The following is an 18,589-nucleotide window of genomic DNA, read 5'->3' on the forward strand; positions in this document are numbered from 1 at the left end:
CGAAGAAATCTCCCGTGGGTCGACGGAATCTTCCCCCTGCAACCGCAGGCACCAAAAAGCTGCATCTCCGGTCCCTTGGGTCTCCTCTCAGCACGACGAGCGAGGTCCCTCGAATCCAGCGACACCGTCCAAGTGACCCCCACAGTCCAGTGACTCTTCAGCCCAAGTTTGGTGGAGGTAAGTCCTTGCCTCACCTCGCTGGGCTGCATTGCTGGGAACCGCGACTTTGCAAGCTTCTCCGGCCCCTGTGCACTTCCGGCGGAAATCCTTCGTGCACAGCCAAGCCTGGGTCAACGGCACTCTAACCTGCATTGCACGACTTTCTAAGTTGGTCTCCGGCGACGTGGGACTCCTTTGTGCAACTTCGGCGAGCACCGTTTCACGCATCCTCGTAGTGCCTGTTTCTGGCACTTCTCCGGGTGCTACCTGCTTCAGTGAGGGCTCTTTGTCTTGCTCGACGTCCCCTCTCTCTGCAGATCCAATTTGCGACCTCCTGGTCCCTCCTGGGCCCCAGCAGCGTCCAAAAACGCCAAACGCACGATTTGCGTGTAGCAAGGCTTGTTGGCGTCCATCCGGCGGGAAAACACTTCTGCACGACTCTCCAAGGCGTGGGGGATCCATCCTCCAAAGGGGAAGTCTCTAGCCCCTGTCGTTCCTGCAGTATTCACAGTTCTTCAGCCTAGTAAGAGCTTCTTTGCACCAACCGCTAGCATTTCTTGGGCATCTGCCCATCTCCGAGCTGCTTGTGACTTTTGGACTTGGTCCCCTTGTTCCACAGGTACCTTCAGACAGGAATCCATCGTTGTTGCATTGCTGATTTGTGTTTTCCTTGCATTCTCCCTCTAACACGACTATTTTGTCCTTAGGGGAACTTTGGTGCACTTTGCACTCACTTTTCAGGGTCTTGGGGTGGGTTATTTTGCTAACTCTCACTATTTTCTAATAGTCCCAGCGACCCTCTACAAGGTCACATAGGTTTGGGGTCCATTCGTGGTTCGCATTCCACTTCTGGAGTATATGGTTTGTGTTGCCCCTATCCCTATGTTTCCCCATTGCATCCTATTGTAACTATACATTGTTTGCACTGTTTTCTAAGACTATACTGCATATTTTTGCTATTGTGTATATATATCTTGTGTATATTTCCTATCCTCTCACTGAGGGTACACTCTAAGATACTTTGGCATATTGTCATAAAAATAAAGTACCTTTATTTTTAGTATAACTGTGTATTGTGTTTTCTTATGATATTGTGCATATGACACTAAGTGGTACTGTAGTAGCTTCACACGTCTCCTAGTTCAGCCTGAGCTGCTTTGCTAAGCTACCATTATCTATCAGCCTAAGCTGCTAGACACCCTATACACTAATAAGGGATAACTGGGCCTGGTGCAAGGTGCAAGTACCCCTTGGTACTCACTACAAGCCAGTCCAGCCTCCTACAGGGTTGTATTTACTATTTGAAACCTGGTCCAGGTCTGCAAGGTACCAAATACAATTTAGTTTATTCCTTTTTTTCCACAACATTTAGGCACACAGGTGTTCTTTCATGCTACACATTACCAATAAAGTAGTTATCAGCCAGTTGCATCCATACTTCACTTTGTTCTCACATTATGACAGGGGACAGTGTTACAGGTGTGATATGTGTTTTAGTTGTGGCAGGGATTGAATAATGCAATTTACAGTGATGTCAGTTGGTCATGGGTGGTTGTTCTCAATGCAAACATGGTGGCAGCCTTTTTGTTGGTATTGATGGGTCCATCAATGCTTACATGAGTTCGCATTGATTTTTAGCACTGTTTGGTGGTTGGTTGTGTGGGATGGTTGGTGGGCAGATTGTAGCAGAGTTACTGTTTGGAGGGGGGCTTGTTTTTTGGCAGGGGTTCCAGTCCCATATCTTGGCATGAGTGTCCATTTTGGTGCCTGCTGTTGACCTAGAGGGGATGACATGGTTGTACCTTGTGTTTCCTCTGAGGGTAGTTCATGGAATATTGCTGCTGTTGCTGTCATTGTCCGGTCTGTCTCCTGTGCTGTAGTGGGGGCCTCCTGTCCTGTTTGGGTCTCAGACTGGGTTTGTACCAGCTGCAGCAGTGCTCCTGCTATGCTGGCCATTGTGGTGTTGTGCTGTTTCCACTGCTTCATGGCCTGTTGGTGGTGTTCCTGCTGCATCCTCTCACTCTGCTCCAGGGTGGATACTATCTGTGCCAATCTGTCATGGGTATGCTGGTAGGTCCCCAGGACCTCAGAGGTCACGTCCTGAGTTGCAACATCTATCCTATGGCCTCCCACCTAGGCCACTGAGGCCCTACCACTGGGCCTAGCCCCCTGTGCATTTGTGCCTGTTGGTAGGGGGTGACTGTGCCCTCTGTACCTGTGTTCCACCAGTCTGTGGCCTGGATACACAGGTGTGGGGACAGTTGCCCTGGGCTGATGTTGTTGGCTGGGTGGTAGGGGTGTCAGTGGCATCCTGGGTGGGGCTCCTGGATGGTGACAGTCCAGGACTGTGTGAGGGGCCAGCCTGCTCATCAGTGCCCAGGGATCCATCCTCAGTGTCCTGTGAGGTGCCTCTGTCTCCCTGGAGGGCACTGCCACTCCTTGTCCTGTCCATCAGGGTAGCATGGCTGGTGGTGCCTGTTGGAGAAAATGCACATGCCTGTTACAAATGCATGATCGAATGGGGTGCACAGGGCTTGGTTGTTTTGTGCAGGTGTAGCTTTTTGGGGCCATGCAGGGTGCTTTTGTGAGGTTTGCACTGCATTTTGTTTTGGATGTGGAGTAGCATTGTGGGTGGTGTAATGCCATTGTGAATCCATGCTGGGGTAGGTGGCTGTGCACAGGGCAAGGAATGTGGGCCTGGTAGTGGGTTTGTGGGCATGCAGGGGAAGTGGATTCAGTGGCTGTGGGCTGGGTGGGGAAGTGGTCCTTGTGGATGTTGGTGGGAGTGGGGTGGTGCAAGCATTCCAGGTGAGATGTATATGGGGTAATTGTAGACGACTTACACAAGTCCATTCCTCCAGTGAGTCCAGGGAGTCCCTCACGGTGCAGGATGGCCAGTATCTTTTCCTCCCAGTCGGTGTATTCGGGTGGCGTTGGTGGTGGTCCTCCCCCAGTCTTCTGGACTGCAATGTGGTGCCTTGATTCCATGGCCCTGACGTTCCCCCGCAGGGTGTTCCATCTCTTGCGGATTTCGTCCCTAGTGCGTGGATGGTGTCCCACTGCATTTACCCTGTTGACAATGGTCTGCCATAGCTCCATCCTCCTGGCGATGGGTGTGTGCTGCACCTGGGCCCCGAATATTTGTGGCTCCACCTTCAGGATCTCGTCCACCATGGTCCTTAGCTCCCTTTCTGTGATGCGTGGATGTTTGGGGGGTGACATGGTGAGTGTGATGTGAGGTGTCGGGGTGGAATCACGGTGAGGGTGCTCTTCTGTGGGTCGGGTGAGTCTCTTGTATAGTGGCGTTCGGTGTCTGCTTCTGCTGCTCTCTGTCTTCTTTGGCCTGATTTCATTGCAAAGGATTGTGGGGTGTGTATGTGAGTGTTTTGTGGTGTTGTGGATGTGTGTCAGGCGTGTGGGGCTCTAGCTTATCCACTGTGTGCACTTCTTGCTGTTGGGTCCACTTGCCGCCCGTGGCGGTCGGCACTGCCAATGGTCTTTTGACTTCCACTGACCGCCTAGGTGATTTGTGCATCATTATTTGGAGGGCGGGATGTGGTTGTGCTCGGCGGGGTGGAAGGTCCAGCATTTCCGCCGACAGGGTCTTGGCGGTGACTGGTGGACTGGTGATTTTTGGCAGGTTCGGGATTTTGGTTCATTATATGGAGGGTTTCTATTGACTGCCAACGGCGGTCTTCTGTTCACCGCCACCACGGCAGTCAGCGGTGTTTACCACTGTGTTCATAATGACTGCCTTAATCTCTTTCCCTGCCTGCAGACATGCGTGCAGGAAAGGATATGAAAGTATTGCTCAGGCACGCAAGAAGTTAATTACCAGTAGCTCCCTGCTTGCAGGTGCAATGTCAGCTCCTGCAGGAGGCAGGGAACTGGCTGGGACCATGGGGCTTCGGGGCTCTCTACTCGTTCCCTTACATCAATAGGAAATATAGGAGAACTTGCTTCGGTAAAGTTCAAATAATCCAACTGTGTTTTTAATGCAATTCCACCCTGTGAGATTACCTGATCAAGATGCTTGAGGAACAATCATAATGGCAACATCATTGGAGACATTACCTTGGCTTCTTTTACAGAGTTGCAGTGTAGGAGACGCACTACACATTTACCCAAAGAGGTAGCATTTACTAATTATTCAGTAAAAAGTACTCCATTTGGGTAGGAATTCTGCAGAAAAAAGCTGGCCTCTTCGAGGATGAATACATAGGGTAGGATTGATTCTGGCATGATGTTCATTTCACAGAAATAAAACCTCAACAGGAAGCATTTACAGATATAAACAAAGCAGGTGCTCAAGTTGAAACTCCACCAAAAAGTAATAATCATCCAAATTTCTTGTGCATGGTGAAGGCAAAGCAATTGTTTTTTCTCTGCATTTTGACCTTGAAAGGTTATCTGTAAAAGTGATGGAAGTTTTTGCATTCTTGCATTTTTTAGAGCAATATCTCATGTAGTGACTGTGACAAGTGGATTCTTTCTTGCCAACTGCTGTAGAGACCAGATATCATGTTATTCCTTTCTAAAAATACCAGTTTTCGAAATGGCCTTGAGGCACGCCCTATTGGCACTGCCCCATATACATGAGTGACAGGCAAAGTGTTGGAAAGTGGATTATTGGGTTGGTAAGGGCAGGTAAGTACCTACACCTAGCAATAGGTGACTAACACCCACTTAGTTCCAGTTAGGTCTAAAGAAATCAGACCCAGCTCAACCCTTGGTAGCTTGGCAACAATTGAAAAGGCTTAACTTAGGGGCCAAGTGTGTAAAGCATTTACAAATCACAAAACAGCAAATAAGTAAAACTCAAAACACAATCAAAAATCTTACACCAATTTATAAATAGATTATATTGTTATCTTTAAAATGACACCAAAATGATTAAAATCAGATAAGGGGAACCTGAGATATGAATTTTCAAAGAATAAATGTTTTGTAGCATATAGAAGCAACTAGCGTTCAAATGGTTAAAAAGGTCACACTGGGCAGGGACAAAGTCCAGAGTTCAGGCCACCCATGATGTAACACTGTCACACTGACTTTCAGAAGTGTTTCTTGTTTCAGGAAAGTGATGCACAGTACCAGCCAAGGGTTCAAAGGGTCTGGTTTGCCTCTTGGGGTCTGGGACTACAACTCCCCAAATGCAACTCTTCAAAATATGGAGTTGCTCCAAATGTCTCCAAACTTCTGGATCTTCTTCCAGAGGTCCTTTTTGGATCCTTGAAGTGTCCACAAATTCCAGAAGCTCTGAATTGCTCCTTGGGAGTTGGGACTACAATTCCCAGAGTGCACCTGGTTAGAATCCTCAAATGGCAACTGGACGCTGGTCAGCTGGGCTCTGCTTGCAGGACTTGATGAAGGGGACTCTGGCCAGACCCTGGAGCGATCTGAGGTGTGGTTGCAGCTCTGCCATATTTATCCTTGCTTCTGAGGTGAAAAAAAAACAATTGCTTTGCTTTCTCCCATTGATGATCACTTCCTGGGAAGTGTGGCAAAAATCAATCACAGAGAGCAACATTCTTCAAAAATCCAACATGGTTGAAATTGATTTGTGGATGTTAGATCTGGCTGAGTCTACCCACTGATATGGCTAAAAATCTTAATCACACCCCTCTCCTACCCTCTCCTAATCTAATCAAGAGGGTACCCAATTGTCTGGGTTCCAGGAAATGAAGGATGCTCCAAATGTCCTTCCCTGCCTTTGAAAACCAGTTTGGATGTTTCCCCTCATCCTGTTTCACCATCTGCTGTGGCAAATCTCCCCCAGGTACATCCTTTGTGTTCAGCCCCTGTCACTGCACACCTCACCAAGGCAGCCTGGCCAGGCTGCCAGAGGCTGGCCAACCAGAGAAGGGCACTACTGAGGTGAGGTTGGCAACTTTCAAATCCAAATAGGCAAGTTCTAGGATTTATTATAACAATTAATTTGATACCAATCTCAAGGTATCTGTCTCTTATTGGGACTTTGTAAATGAATCAATCATTTAATCAATCAATCAGGGAATTTGTAAAGTGCACTACTCACCCGTGAAGTTCTCAAGGCACTCAGGGAGAGGGGAGCGCTGCTACTGCTCGAACAGCCAAGTCTTGAGAAGTCTCCTGAAGGTAAGGAGGTCCTTGGTCTGACACAGGTGGGTGGGAAGAGTGTTCCACATCTTGGGGGCGAGGTGCGAGAATGATCTGCCCCCAGTTGTAGTTCTGTGGATGCGTGGGATCGTTGCGAGGGTGAGGTCGGTGGAGCGGAGCTGTCAGGTCGAGGTGTAAAAGTAGAGCCGTCTGTTGAGGTATTCTGGTCCGGTGTTGTGCAGTGCTTTGTGAGCGTGGGTGAGGAGTTTGAAGGTGATTCTCTTGTTGCTGGTGCAGGTCTCTCAGGTGGCCTGTAATGTGGCAGTGGTGGGGGATGTCCAGGATGAGGTGTGCGGAGAGGTTCGGAATGCGTTGCAGCCTTTTCTGGAGTTTGTCCGTGGTTCTTGCATAGAGGGCATTGCCATAGTCCAGTTTGCTGCTTACGAGGGCTTGGGTGACTGTTCTTCTGGTTTCCGTGGGGATCCATTTGTAAATCTTTTGGAGCACGGGGAGGGTGTTGAAGCAGAAGGAGGAGATGGAATTGACTTGCTGGGTCATCGATAGTGAGGAGTCCAGGATGAATCCTAGATTGAGTGAGTGGTTGGTGGGAGTCAGAGCAGATCCGAGTGTGGCAGGCCACCAGGAGTCATCCCATGCGGAGGGGGTGGAGCCGAAGATGTGGACCTCAGTCTTGTCGGAATTGAGCTTGAGGCAGCTGTTCTTCATCCATTCGATAATGGCCTTCATTCCTTCGTGGAGGTTGGTCTTGGCGGAGTGCTTGGTGAAGGAGAAGATCATATGCGTATTCTCAGCATGTGAGATGATGTTGAGGTTTTGAGATCGGGTGATGTCAGCGAGCGGAGTCATGTAGATGTTGAAGAAGGTCAGGATGGAGGGAGGCGGACTCTCTGAGTTCTGCCGGTGAGAAAGGAGGTGATCCAGTCCGGGGCTCTGTCACGGATTCCTGCATTGCTGAGACATATGTGTAGGGTGTGGTGGCAGATGGTGTTGAACGTGGCAGAGAGGTCCAGGAGGATGAGGGCTGCATTTTTGCCATTGTCCAGTATGGTTCTGATGTAGTCTGTGGCGGCGATGAGAGCAGTTTTGGTGCTGTGGTTGCTGCGGAATCTGGATTGGGAAGGGTCCAGAGTGCTATTCTCTTTGAAGAAGCAGGTCAGTTGTCTGTTGACAGCCTTCTCATTGACTTTTGCCGGGAAGGCGAGCAGGGAGATAGGCCGGAAGATCTTGAGGTCCTTTGGGTCCACCTTGGGTTTTTTGAGGAGGACGTTGATCTCGGCGTGTTTCCAGCTCTCCGAGAAGGTGGCGGACTTGAAGGAGCTGTTGATGATCTTCTAGTTGGGGTGCGATGACAGAGCTTGCTTTGTTGAGGATGTGGTGAGGGCAGGGGTCAGATGGTGAGCCGGAGTGGGATGGTGTTCATGATTTAGAATGTGTCATTGTCGTTGATGGGATCCAGGAGAGCAGGAGGCTGGTCGATGGTGAGTCTGTGGTGTTGGTGGTTGTCGTGGATGTATGAGATCTTGCGGTGGAAGTAGGAGGCTAGGGAGTCACAGAGGTCTTGTGATGGCGGGATGTCGTTGGCATTGGAGCTGGGGTTGGAGAGTTCCTTCACGATGTTGAAGAGCTCCTTGTGGCTGTGTGCGTTGTTGTTGATGCGTACTTTGAAGGAGGTGATCAGCCCTGTGGAGTTCGGTGGTGTGGCTGAAGTAGATGTGTTTGCTGGTAGAGAAAATAGGGTTGAGTGTATGTCCTGCGGAGTGGGTCAGTGTTGTGACGAGCTGTCTGAGGCTGAAGTTGGAGAGGCTGTCGAGCAGGGTGGTGGTGTTGTAGTCGTTGTTGTTCTCGAGGTGGAAGTTTAAGTCCCCAAGTAGTATGTAGTCAGTGGATGCGAGAGCATGCATGCTGATGATGTCAGTGATGGAGTCCCTGAACTGCTGTCGGGGGCCGGAGGGCCTGTAGACGAGGGTCCCTCGGAGGGTGATGTATGGGTCAGTGTGGATCTGGAAGTGCAGGTGTCCAGCGCTGCTGAGGGTGTCTTCTGTGCTGATTGTGATCTTGAAGGTGTTATTGTGGCTGATGTCGATGCCTCCTCCTGGTTTGTTAGAGCGGTCCCTGCGGGTGATCTTGTAGCATTCCGGGATAGCTATGTCAATTTCAGGCGCTGAGGAAAGGGTTCATCCAGGTCTCAGTCAGGATTGCAACATCTGGAAAAGCTGAGTTGAGTAGATTCCATAGTTGTGCTGCGTGTTTGTGGATGGAGAGGGTATTGAGAAGGATACGTCTGAGATGGTTGCGTCCTGCCCTGGTGTGTGGGCCGTTGGCGTGGAGGCTGGTGAAGGTGCAATTCAGGGAGGAGAAATTCCACAGGTGATCTGCAGGGAGGCTTGAAAGCAGGCGGAAGAGCGGCCAGTGTTGAGGGTGCAGAGGGTGGTGGCATTGTAATGAAGACGTGTGTGGCGGGACTGGGGGGGACGAGAGCCAGGGGTTCTGCTGCTGGACGCAATCCAGACATGGACAGGCGCAAACAGGCTTGCCTTTGCATGCCTTCGCCATGCCAGTGGCCGCCATTAAGTAGGGGGGAGGAAAGGACAACTGGGAGGTGGGAGCAGGGGTGAAAATGGCAGGACAAAAAGGGGCAGGGCCGCTGGGGCTAAAAAGGCGGGAGTGCAGCTCGAGGGAGCGGAGGGGGTGGGCCGCAGGGGCAAAAGTGGCATGGAATAGAGAGAGGAGGGAGGGCGAGAGTGAGAGAGAGAGTGGAGGGAAAGGCAGAAGTAAAGCAAAAATGTAGAAGAAGTAAAAAGTAAAGTCAAAAGTGAAAGCAAGTCAAAAGAGCACACAGGAGAGCGAACGGCAGCGGGGGCACAGGGGGCAGACACGGAGAGAGAGCACACGGAAAGAGGAGTAGAGAAAAAAGAGGAGAGAGGCAGCCTAGCAGAGCTCTCCCGCTAGACACCAGGGATGAGGCGCAGGCAGAAGCCTGAGGGTGGAGGAGGGCCTCGAACTCCTGACACCGGTCAGGAGTTCAGAGGAGCGAGGGATGAGGGCTCTACTTACCAGGTGGAGCCATGGGAGGCAGAGCAGTTCACTGACCTGATCAGTGGTATTGTGGGCTTGTGGGCATTTGTGGGCTTACATTTAATTAAAATAAAGTCTCCTAATGTTAGCCTATGGAGGTCATGCCCTACAGTGAGGGAAAAACTAATTTGGCTATTTTATCTCACCAGAGCTTCTAACACAATTTTTATAAAGTCCCTGATTATAGTTACATGGCCCCCAACCCTAGGGGAACATAAGGCGCACCTTAAGGGTGACCTGTATGTAAAAATAAGGTTGTTAAAGACTTTGGAAGTACTTTTAATTCCAAAGTCAAATTTGCACATAACTTTAGTTTAAAAGCAGCAGGCCTGCCTTTAAAATGACACCCAGAACCTCTGGAGCTCACATATGGGTGCACAGCCTATGCTGGGGTCCAGAAACCTACATATCCTACCATGTACTAGTGACTTATAGGTAGGTTAACACTGCCAATTATAACTAGCCTAATTTGCATACTCATTTTACACAGAGCACAGGCCCTGGGACTAGTTAGCAGTATGCAGGGCACCATCAGAGTTAGGAAAACACCAGCAAAAAGTGAAAAAAATGCCATTTATATTCAGTCCATGTATAATTATCTTAGCTAATACATGCTGACGAGCGCTGACCTCCAGGGATGCATGCATTTATCTCACCGGCTGTCCATATAAACATCTGGAATAAAGATATGTATGTAACATCTGAATCAAAGAAGATAATTATATATGGACTGAATACAAATAGTATTTTTTTGAAACACAGAAGACTTGATAATACCATTGGGATCGGCCGAAGAGACATATTTCTGGACTTTTTCTCTTCATGTCTATTGACCTATAGTGTGCTATGGTTGCATTGTCTTTATATCTAGATGTATATATACATATAGATATAAATAAATATATATATTTGTATGCATGCATGTATTGCATGTATGTACATACCATACATATGTGTATATGTATATGTATAAATATATATATATATATATATGTATATATATATATATATATATATTCACTATAGCAATGCTCACAGCTGGGCTCCTGGAGGCCCGAGAGAGGTGGTGCGTAGAGAACCGGCAGAGCACTCCGGTTAAAAATAGAAACAATGAAGAAGCTTCCAAGGAAGAACGCACACTCGGGAAATCCCAGAACTCAAATAGAGTAATTTATTTCACACACTACGCGTTTCGGCTGTCTAGCAGCCTTGATCACGTGTAACATACCACCAGTGTACATTTAGTTAAATACCCCTTGAATATAAACATAGAAATAGGACTACACATAACAAAAGTTATACAAACAGTGGAAATAAAAAGGGGAGTAAATAATTCATACATTAAGACCATTGCAGGAATAAATATATTAATAAAGCAGTACTTTTTCATATATTAAAATAATTGCAATATTTCATAAGTAATAAGTAAAGGAATGATAATAATAAGAAAACATTCGGTTTTCAACCAAGTGCATTAACATTGCCTAACTGGCTCCCAATTAGTACTCAATAAATAACATAAATAAATAAATATATATAAATCTAAGTTATCATATGTATCCGTTTTAACAAATTAACCGCATAGATATTATTTAATACATCTTACAATATTTTATTTTAATGAATTTAATATTCTTAATAGTTGTAGATGTCTAGAATTATACACGATCAATTGTATCGGCATACTCAATTGCATATAAATGTCTTCACAGTTACATATAAATATATAAATATAAGTATAAATATAAATATAAGTAAGAATATGAGTATAGATAAGAGCCAGTCAATTTTTTCGTTGTAAATTTCAAGTTACATCTATTCCGCACTTCCAAATGTACTTCTTCAATGCACTAGCATCTAAAGTTATTCATTTAACATTCCTTAAATTACTCCCTAAGATGATTCTAACCATATTTTCTCCCAATCTACATAACCACATGTTCTACACAAGTTTTCAAATATCCGATATCCCTGACACCTCGTGACTGAATACATGCACTTAGTATTCCAAAATCGGGAATCCGTCCGGACTCCTCCATTCTGAAAGAATAAAATAGAATTGAAAAATAGAAAATTGGTTAAATATTAAAAGTATTAAAAATACATACTTTCAATGAAAAGCTACCACTCAAATACGAGCATTAATCCAAATAACTAAAAGCTCCCATCCCATGTAATAATCCTAAAAATAATCATCAAAAAAGATGAGTGGTAAGCTCTTCACTCATATTCAATCCATGAGGTGTCTTAGTTTCTAAATCAAGAATATATTTGGATTCTTTTATACGTAAGGTCAACTCTCTATTACCTCCTCTATGATACGCGGGTATATGTTCAATACCAAAGTAGGTCAACACAGTAGCATCAGAATTATGATACTCCTCAAAATGTCTTGCTACCGGATAATGGGGATTTTTTGATGTAATAGCCCGCATATGTTCAAGAATACGCTTCTTCACTACATGTTTTGTACTTCCCACATACCACAAATGACACGGGCATTCCAATACATAAATCGTAAAAGGAGTACTGCAAGTGAGAAACTGCTTAATGGGTCTATTTGTCCCTGGTCTTTTTATGGGGTACTCTTTTCTTGCCACACTATTACGACAGGCTTTACAATGACCACAGGGAAAAAATCCCTGTAAATTATGCTCCTTAACATGAGATAACGGAGAAATATCATTAGATCTCAACATATCATGAAGATTACGGCCTCTTCTGTATGTAATCGAAGGCCATCTCTGAATCTCCTTACCAATAACAGGATCACTTTTCAAAATGTTCCATTGTTTGGAGATAATCTTTTTAATCTTTGTGGTGTCCTCATTAAAAGTTAAAATTAATCGAGTATCATCCTTCTCCTGTTTTTCAGTTACTGCCGTATTATCAAAGAGAGTCTGAATTCTCTCAACTTTCTTGATTTTTTCTGTGGCCTTTTTAATTATCCACCCCGGGTAACCTCTTTGTTTGAATCTTCTAATCATCTCTACCTGTTCTCGTTCAAATGCCTCATCTGTGTTACTTATTCTTTTAGCCCTCAGTAGTTCTCCATACGGAATACTCCATTTAAGTTTATCTGGGTGTCCACTAGCAGCATGCAATAAACTGTTTCCTGCTGTAGCCTTACGAAAGAGTTCAGTATATATCATCCCATTCTTAATCTCAATCTTTGTATCTAGAAATTCAATATACACCTTACTAATATTGTAAGTTAAACTAATATTGAGATTATTATCATTAAGTTTAGTGATAAACTTAATAGCCTCTTTCTCAGAACCTTTCCAGATAATAAATAAATCATCAATATATCTGAGCCACTGTATAGCCTGATGTATTTCAGGATACTTCTCTTCATCCTTGAAAACATGTTCTTCCCAAAGGCCCAAAAATAAACAGGCAAAAAGACTTGATAATACCATTGGGATCGGCCGAAGAGACATATTTCTGGACTTTTTCTCTTCATGTCTATTGACCTATAGTGTGCTATGGTTGCATTGTCTTTATATCTAGATGTATATATACATATAGATATAAATAAATATATATATTTGTATGCATGCATGTATTGCATGTATGTACATACCATACATATGTGTATATGTATATGTATAAATATATATATATATATATATGTATATATATATATATATATATATATATGACCTAGAGGCGGTCTCCATAGTTAGGATCTACTTTCCATAGAAAGAGTGTTGTTTGTTTTGCCTTTAACTTTGGCGCAACTTGATGAGTCTTAACAAAATTTTTAAAACTTACACTTTGGTCATTTCAGCTGCTGTTTTGGGATGAAACATCAAGCTGGGGTCGAGAAGAAGGGAGTGGTCCCCAAATTCATTTACCCCATTCATTTTTCCATAGGACTTTTAGACATGCCTACAGCCCAAACCACTCATGGTTTGGTGTCAATCTGTTTATTGTTTTGAAGTAATTTAAGGCCAAGAAATATTTCTATCTAGAGCCACGGATTCTCCACAGATCCACCCAGATCAATCCACAAATCCAAGCTCCACAGGGAAAACCTGATTGACTTGCCGCAACCTGACAGGAATGTTGTGGCCTCCATTTTATTTCATCTGAAAACGGACCCCAGGGCAGAAATCTTGGATGAATGAATATGATGGTGTCAGGGTAGACATTCCCTGACTCCATAGGCATTATAGTGTTGTGGTGAAATAGTAAGTATGGGTTTCAAATGCCTTAAAATATATGTTTTTGATGGCTTCTGAGATCCTTGGGTCAATCCACAGGGCTCAGTGTGGCCACTGGTATAAATCTGCATGTAGACCCGCGGATTACACAAAACATAAATAAAATACATATATATTCACACACCTATTCAAACACCCAGACTAGCACTCTTGCACCACCTCTTATACCCATAGAAATGTTCTCACGCTTTGTCTCACACCCAGAGATATACTCAGACACTCACTCTCACATCTATACAAACACTCTCACACTCACGCTCACAGCAAGAAAGCCAATGTCACCTCCACTCTCACACCCCCAACTCTCTACACCCACTCTCACATCCATGCAGGCACTCTCACGCTCACTCTTACACTTAGAGAGACACTCTCACACCCATTCTCAAATCCAGGTTCACACTGTTACACTTACTCTCACACTCAGTCTCTCTCACACTCACGTTCATGCCCAGAGAGATGTTCTCACGCTTTGTCTGACACCCACAGACACGTTCTGGCACTCACTGTCACATCCATACAGACACTCTCAGACCCAGTTTTACAGCAAGATAGCCACTGTTACAGCCAATCTCACATGCACACAGATACTTTCACACCCACTCTCACATCCAAGCTGACATTGTCACACCCAGGCGGTTTCACACTCACTCTCACACCCAGAGAGATGCTTTCACGCTTCATCTCATACCCAGAGACACACCACTTTGAAATTCACTCTCACATCCCTACATACTCAAATCCACTCTCACAGCAAGATAACCACTGTATCAGCCACTCTCATAGCTAGAGAGATGCTGTGACGTCCACTCCCAGACCCACAAACAGACACTCTCAGGCTCACTCCACACAGTCAGAGAGGCACTCTCATATCCAGACAGACACTGTCGCACTACCTCTCACACCTTGACAGAGACACTCACATTCAGTCTCACACTTTCATAGATCCTCTCACACATAGTGGCATATTTGCAAAGAAATGTTGAAGTATGGCACTGCTACAATTGGCAGCGCTGAGCTGCATCACTTCTGAAATGCAGGGATGCACCATATTTACAAAGGTATGGCACACCCCCATGTTTCCCCCTGTGCCGGCACTAAATTAGCTGCCTAGCGCCAATGCATTCACCCTTGTGCCATGGTGCAAGGGTGGCTGCATTGTGGGGGAGATTTCGTTTTACGCAGGAAGGGACACCTTTCTTCACAAAAATCAATCTTTATTTGCGATTTGCTCTTTCTATGTGTGCTGCAAACTGCATCACACATAGAAATAGTAAAAAACAAGGATAAAAGAAAGCATTTCTCCTTGTTGTGCCATGCTAATGCCACCCCTGGGGTGGGGTTAGATTTTGGCACTGCCACAGATTTATGATTTCTTGTAAATGTGGGGCAGCATCAAAATGTAATGGTGTTGCTATGGAACGTCCACAGCAACACTCTTCCACACAAAGTGGTATGTATGAAGGGGCCGTATTTACAGGATGGCATTAAGCCACAAAAAGTGGCTTAATTCCATCTTACAAATACTGTGCAGTACACAAGGCCACCAGGGCTTCACAAAAAGTGATGCCCGGGTGGTACTGGAGACTTCAAAATATACCCCATGGTCTCATACCCAGAGACACACTCTGACACTCACTCCTACATGCAGACATAGACTCTCACATCTACTCTCACAGCAAGATAAACATTGTCACACCCCCTTGCAGCTAGAGAGATACTGTCACATCCACTGACATACCCAGAGAGGCAGTCAGTAGGAAAGGGACCTGGGGAACAGTGTCACACTCCCTCTAACACCTAGCCAGAAATTCTCACAGTCACTCTCACACCCAGAAGGATGCTCTCACACTTACTCCAACACCCAGAGACAGACTCTTGCACTCACATCCAGGGAGGCACTCTCACACCGACTCTCACAGCAGGATAGACACTCTCACACCCTCTCTACCAGCTAGAGAGATGCTGTGACGTCCACTCCCAGTCCCACACACAGACACTCTCACACTCAATTTCACAGTCAGAGAGACACTCTCACACCCACTCTCACATCCAGGTAGACACTGTCACACGCCCTCTCACGCCCAGACAGAGTCTCAAATTCAGTCTAACACTAACATAGACTCTCTCACCCATAATCTCACACCCAGAGGCACACTCTGATACTCACTCTCACATGCAGACATACACTCTTACAGCAGCTCTCACAGCAGGATAGACACTGTTACACTCCTCTCACAGCTAGAGAGACACTATCACATCCACTAACATACTCAGAGAAAAAGTCTGTCGGAAAGGGTCCACAGGGTCAATATGTGGGCACTGATGCATATTAACAAGTTAGGGTACAAGTTCTGTTACTAAATAAATGTAACTTAAGATGGCATATTGAAAAAATTTCTGTAGAATATTGGAAATTGTTTATTTTCTTTTCAAGATCGATGGGTGGATCTGCCGATCTGGACGAGATTAAAAAAGAAAAGATTTAAAAATGAATAAATATGTGCATGGTTAATGGATTGGCTCTGCAGAGAGCCTTTGTGTTTATGATGTGAAGCTGATTACTACTAATGATAGAGGATGCAGTCTCTCAAAGTATGCAGCAATACCTTCTTTGTCTGTTAGGTAAACTCCATCATTTCTGTATATACCCTCCATGTTATATCGTAAGTTGTTGTGATATATAGAAGACATGTTATGGTACCTGTGGAATGTGGAAACAGTTTTATTGACATGTTTCCTGTATTTGTCTCTTTGTGGACAGAATTCAGATGACCATTTCCACTTCTGCCTTTGGCAAATATTAGAAAAAACAAGGGCAGTGGATGGGAAATGTGTCATTAATTTTCAAAGGCATCCTTCATCAAGATTTCTAAACCAACCCATTTAACTGTGCCCACGTTGTTGCCACTAAAGTGCACAGTCATAAGGTTTAGATGTTAGCAATCCTAATAGATTCAACCAAAGGGAGCAATTGATGACACTTTAACCTCCCCCTCGGCCAACCAAAGTAATAGCTACATTAGATAAACCAAGATCCCTCTCAATACTAAATTTCTGCACTCTCTCTGGCACAAAACACAAAGCTGTGTCCCACAATCCATGCTCTGAGCATTTTGCAGTAGCACCCAGTGGAAGCTTGGAACTGAATGAGACAGGTTTAAAATGAAATTCAGTTAAAATGGAGGGAAGAAGGTAGACTCTGAAAAAACACATTTTAATGCCTCTTGTAGATATGTTTGTTGATAAAACTAGGTAGTGAGGTTATGTGAATAATAAACAAATATAGGATTGGCTTGAGACAATTTGGAAATGGTATAAGTACCTGTGATATGTATATTGTGTCACAGCTTCAACTATAACCTGCTAAAGTTGGTTCAAAACTAAGCATGCTCCACTTTTGAGACCTTGTAACCTGCTACACCAGAATGTTACAAACTGTGTTGCAAGGTAACACAGCCATAGCAGCATGAGGGGGAAGGGAATAGAAAAAGACTAGACTGTGACTTGTTGCAAATGTGGTGTGAACAATGAATTAAATGATTATTTGGTGAGGGCATATGTTTTTGACTGAAAAGGCATGTATATGGTTGTATTATTTTAACATGATGTAAACATCAATTTCGCAGTCCTGCAAGGATCCGTGGATCCGTCTTTGGATTTACATGCGGGGCCACGCTGAGCTCCATGGTGGATCAGCAAATCCGGTGAAAAGTCCTACAGAATTGGGCCGTCTTTTGAGGATTGTTCGAAAGGGTTAACTATAGAAGACACTCATAAGAGATAGAACATAAGGTTATGAAGAAAGGGAGATTTTGGTTGGCTGTCTGATTGAGTAACCTCAAAAGCAAATTTGAAAAGGTTGCCATTAATGTTTGCCCTCTGTGAGAGTGGATTTGCATTCTTGTGGCTGTTTATTTATGTACATTTTTCAGTGAGAAAAAAATTCTAACTGATACTGAAAGACAAACATACACTCCAACAAGCACATTTATCAGGTATGTGTAGTAAAACAGAGTTTATATTAGAAAGTATTAGCAAAGGAATGAATGAATATTAGATGAGTGCTACTCACCGGTTTGTGGCCAAAATGTCATAACAAATATAAATAGTAGGTTAGTAATTGATGTAAAGAAGTTATACAAGCCATCCAATAAATTACTAAAGGGTTTAGTAGAAATTAGAAATGGTACTTTATGGCCATTTCTGTTTTGTTTCAGTATACTAAACTGACCCTTGAGCTATGATGAAGCTAGTATACAGAAAGCAGTGATTAGTTATTAAAACATTAAAAAATGTTGTACTGAGTATTAAACATTACCTACACTGGTATGGATGTTTATAAAAGCAATGTAGAACTCATAGAGAGTCATGTATGTATTGAGAAACAACAGAGATTTTTTCACTAACACTTAGAGAGAGACATAAGTGAAGCATCCTTTTTTAAAGTGTCAATGTGAATTTTTACTGTTAGTTTCGGTTAGATTTAAAAAGTTGCTTAGGAAGCCTTAAAATGCTGGTTGAGTAATGAGAAGCACCAATACATAGTTTTATGGTTAAGTAAACTTGGTACTAGACAATGTGTTTAACAAGCTTCATACACCCCATTTAGTACAGATAACCCAACCTTTAAGTGAGATACAAATAGGTGATAAAAGCAAATGCTTTCTTATTAAAAGATGAAACAGCCTTCTGAGTTTTATTAAGTAAGATGTTAGCTTCCAGACCCCTATGCTCAGGTATACATGCACTCTAGTAGAGATACGGTACTCACATAGCTAATAGCAAAATGCAGATACTAACACAACCAGCCATATACTAAAGTTGATAGATACACTGACACATCCACACCAACACTGATGTATACACTAGCACACCCAGGGAATCATTGATGCATACACTGGCAGAGCTAGGTAGAAACTAATGCATACACTGAGGCACAGAGGCACACTGTGATGCATACACTGACACATCCAGGAACATACTAATGCATACTCTGACACACCCAGATGCACACTGATGTATAAACT

This window comes from Pleurodeles waltl, chromosome 1_2 (assembly GCF_031143425.1).
Source record: "Pleurodeles waltl isolate 20211129_DDA chromosome 1_2, aPleWal1.hap1.20221129, whole genome shotgun sequence".
NCBI lineage: Eukaryota > Metazoa > Chordata > Amphibia > Caudata > Salamandridae > Pleurodeles > Pleurodeles waltl.